Source organism: Gymnoscopelus braueri, assembly GCF_963280865.1.
Source record: "Gymnoscopelus braueri genome assembly, chromosome: 8".
Lineage (NCBI taxonomy): Eukaryota > Metazoa > Chordata > Actinopteri > Myctophiformes > Myctophidae > Gymnoscopelus > Gymnoscopelus braueri.
This window is the reverse complement of record NC_137609.1, coordinates 11,138,641-11,144,439: the sequence shown is the minus strand read 5'-3', so window position 1 is coordinate 11,144,439 and position 5,799 is coordinate 11,138,641. Positions and strand designations below refer to the sequence as shown.

General features: G+C 45.0%; 1 long non-coding RNA gene across 1 annotated transcript in view; it reads left to right on the top strand.

Moving 5' to 3' along the window:
• The window catches only part of LOC308090621, a 306,248-nt gene that overhangs the window by 220,280 nt on the left and 80,169 nt on the right, over positions 1-5,799 (top strand). The gene's annotated exons all lie outside the window — the stretch shown is intronic.

Below are 5,799 nucleotides of genomic sequence, written 5' to 3'. Positions count from 1 at the left end.
CTCATGCTCTCAATCATATTTTTATTTATGTATTACAGGACATTACTGGAAATATTTTTCCAGTCTTGGAAAAGGTTTGGAAGTTATCAAGGGTTCTGGAAAACATATTTAGATATGCATTGTTTTTGGCTACTGCTTTTGATCATAAAAACATTCCAAAACATGTCTAACATTACATGAAATATGTAACAAAGTTTTGCACTGAGCGAGCTGCGTGATTGTACACCGGACATCGCATGACAGAAATTCAAAAATAGACATTTTGACCATGACATGTCATTTTCTAAATATCTTTTTTACATAGTGTAGCATGGTATTTTTTCAATGTTTTTTACATTGGACGACTTAGTGTAGCTTGCCATTTTTGTATGTTTTTTTTTACATTGGACTACATAGTGTAGCATGGCATTTTTAAAGTTGTTTACATTGGACTACATAGTGTAGCATGGCATTTGTAACATTTTTTACATTGGACGACATTATAGCATGGGATTTATTTTATTTTTTTTGGATATTGTGTAGAAAGCTTATTTTTTAGACACATTAGATGACATAGTGTAGCCAGAGATGGGCAGTATTTTATGTATTTGAAATATGTATTTCAAATACTTTTTTGTATTTTGTCATTTGTATTTGGCTGAGACGTAAAACATTTGATGTAACTTATATCAAGATACTTTCAGATCTTGTATTTTCTGTATTTTAAATACATAAAATACATGGCATTTTATTCTCAAATTGACACATTGTAAACGTTTACATCGGTTTATACTGTGGAATAGGCGTAATAAAAAAAAAAAATACAATGTGTGATGTCACTTGTACTCCGCCCCTGATTGGCTTACCCACCCTCAGAACAAATTCAACCACAAATGAGAGACAGAGTAGGGCGGGTCTTGAAACAGACTTCATATCACCTTGCCTCAACTTGTGAATGAAGTCTGTGGAAATGGCCTTAGGCATTGAAGTTTACTTTTGTGATCACATTACTGCATAACCCATAAATGGTCAGACAAGCCTAATATTTGCTTATTTGTGATGCTATGTGTCAGTGTCCTGGTGTCAGTGTCCTGGTGTCAGTGTCCTGGTGTCAGTGTCCTGGTGACAGTGTCCTGGTGTCAGTGTCCTGGTGTCAGTGTCCTGGTGTCAGTGTCCTGGTGACAGTGTCCTGGTGACAGTGTCCTGGTGACAGTGTCCTGGTGACAGTGTCCTGGTGTCAGTGTCCTGGTGACAGTGTCCTGGTGTCAGTTTCCTGGTGACAGTGTCCTGGTGTCAGTGTCCTGGACAGTATCCAGGTCAGTGTCCTGGTGTCAGTATCCTGGTGTCAGTGTCCTGGACAGTATCCAGGTCAGTGTCCTGGTGTCAGTATCCTGGTGTCAGTATCCTGGTGTCAGTATCCTGGTGTCAGTGTCCTGGTGTCAGTGTCCTGGTGACAGTGTCCTGGTGACAGTATCCAGGTCAGTGTCCTGGTGTCAGTGTCCTGGTGTCAGTTTCCTGGTGTCAGTGTCCTGGTGACAGTGTCCTGGTGTCAGTTTCCTGGTGTCAGTGTCCTGGTGACAGTGTCCTGGTGTCAGTTTCCTGGTGTCAGTGTCCTGGTGACAGTGTCCTGGTGTCAGTGTCCTGGTGACAGTATCCAGGTCAGTGTCCTGGTGTCAGTTTCCTGGTGTCAGTGTCCTGGTGACAGTGTCCTGGTGTCAGTTTCCTGGTGTCAGTGTCCTGGTGTCAGTGTCCTGGTGTCAGTGTCCTGGTGTCAGTTTCCTGGTGTCAGTGTCCTGGTGTCAGTATCCTGGTGTCAGTGTCCTGGTGTCAGTATCCAGGTCAGTGTCCTGGTGTCAGTTTCCTGGTGTCAGTGTCCTGGTGACAGTGTCCTGGTGTCAGTATCCTGGTGTCAGTGTCCTGGTGTCAGTATCCAGGTCAGTGTCCTGGTGTCAGTTTCCTGGTGTCAGTGTCCTGGTGTCAGTGTCCTGGTGTCAGTGTCCTGGTGTCAGTTTCCTGGTGACAGTGTCCTGGTGTCAGTGTCCTGGTGACAGTATCCTGGTGTCAGTGTCCTGGTGACAGTGTCCTGGTGACAGTATCCTGGTGACAGTGTCCTGGTGACAGTGTCCTGGTGTCAGTGTCCTGGTGACAGTGTCCTGGTGTCAGTGTCCTGGTGTCAGTGTCCTGGTGTCAGTGTCCTGGTGACAGTGTCCTGGTGTCAGTGTCCTGGTGTCAGTGTCCTGGTGTCAGTGTCCTGGTGTCAGTATCCTGGTGTCAGTGTCCTGGTGTCAGTGTCCTGGTGACAGTATCCTGGTGTCAGTGTCCTGGTGTCAGTGTCCTGGTGACAGTGTCCTGGTGACAGTATCCTGGTGACAGTGTCCTGGTGTCAGTATCCTGGTGTCAGTGTCCTGGTGACAGTGTCCTGGTGTCAGTGTCCTGGTGACAGTGTCCTGGTGTCAGTGTCCTGGTGACAGTGTCCTGGTGTCAGTGTCCTGGTGTCAGTATCCTGGTGTCAGTGTCCTGGTGTCAGTATCCTGGTGTCAGTGTCCTGGTGTCAGTATCCTGGTGTCAGTGTCCTGGTGACAGTGTCCTGGTGTCAGTGTCCTGGTGTCAGTGTCCTGGTGTCAGTGTCCTGGTGACAGTGTCCTGGTGTCAGTGTCCTGGTGACAGTGTCCTGGTGACAGTGTCCTGGTGTCAGTGTCCTGGTGTCAGTGTCCTGGTGTCAGTATCCTGGTGTCAGTGTCCTGGTGTCAGTATCCTGGTGTCAGTGTCCTGGTGTCAGTGTCCTGGTGTCAGTATCCTGGTGTCAGTGTCCTGGTGTCAGTGTCCTGGTGTCAGTATCCTGGTGTCAGTGTCCTGGTGTCAGTATCCTGGTGTCAGTATCCTGGTGTCAGTGTCCTGGTGTCAGTGTCCTGGTGTCAGTATCCTGGTGTCAGTGTCCTGGTGTCAGTATCCTGGTGTCAGTGTCCTGGTGTCAGTGTCCTGGTGTCAGTGTCCTGGCAATCTGGGAACCCATCGCCAACTGAAAATGAAAAACAGCGCCCTCTGCTGTTTGTTCTATGTCTGTTGGCTCTGGGCGGACGATAACGTAACACCAGAGCACAAGGAAACCGGTGTTTGTGATGCGCCTTCAGCGCATCACTTCCGCTTGGTGCGACTATGTTTTCATTCCCACTAACAATATTTCTACACGGAACACTAACACCACTTCTCCCAGAGAACATGGATCGTTTTGGTTATAAGCCCACTTGTTTCTATGATGAAAGAGTAAGTTAAAATGTGAATATATTTCCGTGGTTTTGTCTGCTCCGCGGACGCTATTGTTAAATTAGTTTCGGTTTGTTTCGAGGGTGAAAGATCGACGGACATGTGAATCCCGCCCACTACATGTGATTGGGTAAAGCGCGGCCTGCTTCCTGATCTGAATGCGCACTCGTTATGACGAACCTCCCCGACAGATTCCAACGCAGTGCAGAAGCTGTTCTTGAGAGATTAGTGTCCTGGTGTCAGTGTCCTGGTGTCAGTGTCCTGGAGGGGGGGGGGCTCTTGACCACGCTGGGGGTCCCCCCCCCAGGACATGTTTAACAGAGTAGATGTAATTTCCAGTATTCAGTATTTACAACATATCAACGTTGTAAAAGACGTGTCTTTTCAACAGACATCTCTTTACCCACTGGGCACACAATACAACGCCCATACGCCGTGCATACGCCGTCCATACAACGAGTCAGACCTCAGTCAGCAGCTATTTTGCCAAAAATACGTTGAAACAACGTCGACTCACGTCTGACTCGGACGTCGTTGGACGGCGTATACACGGCGTTGTTGTATGTGTGCCATACCTGCCAACCTCAGACCGTCCATAACAGGAGATTATTTTCCGGGGGGGGGCTCTTGACCTGGGTCCCCCCCAGGACATCTTTAACAGAGTAGATGTAATTTCCAGTATTCTGGTGGATTTTGGGAGTTTGACACTTTTATCAGGCTTTACTTACATAGGATCCATTAAAACGTTAAAAGTAGCAATAAAAGAGCCAAAATGAGAGACATGATGCTTTATTAGCAAGACAGTCTTTTATTATATTATTCCTCATTTTGCTGGTTTCCCCTGAAACCCCTTTACTGTTACCGAGTACAACTGCCTTAGAATCACTGCTGATGATGTGGCCATAGCTGAATGGTTAGAGAGCCTGCCTGGCAAGGCATAAATCCCAGGTACGATCCCAGGCCTCAGCAATGTGTCATAGTGTCCCTGAACAAGACACTTAAAAGAATAACTCACCCAATAAATACTTATTTTCTATCAATTACACACTCCATGAAGCCTTGAATTCATGGAGATTTTTTTTGTTTTTGACACATTCCTGAGCATAGACTCAGACATATTGGTTGGATGCATGGCGAATATAATAGGCTATCGCATTGTAGATTAGTAGGCGATAATTCCAATATTCACTATACATTCCTCATGTTTAAGCCTAACTGAATTATATATTTATGAACTTGCATATAAATTGTATATATTTTTGGACGACTTGTGCATTTAATTTGTCGGCAATACTTTGCCACGCTTTCTCCCTGGATCCATTTATTGCGGCCACGTTTCCTTTCTTGCTTATTATACATTTTACTTCCTCGTATGATTCCGGGGAGACATCAAATTTCTCTTTTGGGTCTTGAGTCGAACAAGAGGCTCCCGCGGAGACATCAAATTTCTCTTTTGGGTCTTGAGTCGAACAAGAGGCTCCCGCGGAGACATCAAATTTCTCTTTTGGGCCTTGAGTCTTGGGACTCAAGGCCCAAAAGATAAATTTGATGTCTCCGCGGGAGCCTCTTGTTCGACTCAAGACTCCTTTGGGTCTTGAGTCTTGGGACTCAAGACTCAAATCCTGTAAATCAAATCCTGGAAATGGCAAATCAGCATGTGTCTGTCTCCCTGGGGTCTAGTGCTGTAATAGGGATAGACTCCTGTGTTCTTGGCTGTTGCTGACAATAAGCCCAGTTGTAAAGTGCATGAGCCAAATGCCTTTAATTAATTTGGTGGAATGAACCATCACGTTCATGTAATGTCAATGTACAAAGGTCAGTGTGCTTGGTTAGCTCTGTTGGAAGAGCTCTTGACTTCAGATCACAAGGTCATGGGATCGAATCACAGCACAGGATGCTTGGCATCTTTTACATAGGATCCATTAAAACGTTAAAAGTAGCAATAAAAGAGCCAAAATGAGAGACATGATGCTTTATTAGCAAGACAGTCTTTTATTATATTATTCCTCATTTTGCTGGTTTCCCCTGAAACCCTTTACTGTTACAGAGTACAACTGCCTTAGAATCACTACCAATGATGTGGCCATAGCTGAATGGTTAGAGAGCCTGCCTGTCAAGCCATAAATCCCAGCCACGCTTTATCCCTGGATCCATTTATTGCGGCCGTGTTTCCTTTCTTTCTTATTATACATTTTACTTCCTCGTATGATTCCGGGGAGACATCAAATTTCTCTTTTGGGTCTTGAGTCAGGGTCTTGACTCAAGACTCTTTTGGGTCTTGAGTCAGGGTCTTGACTCAAGACTCTTTTGGGTCTTGAGTCAGGGTCTTGACTCAAGACTCTTTTGGGTCTTGAGTCTTGGGACTCAAGATGTTTATGTTCCAAAAAACATAAAAAATAAAAAAAGTTAAAATGAATGTCATAGAACCTTTAAATTATTGTACTTTTTCTTTTGATACTTAACACCAGATACTTTTCTTAAGTACATTTAGTGTGAGATGATTTAACACTTTGACCCAAGTGATTTTCTTAAGGGTGATATTAACTTTTACTATAG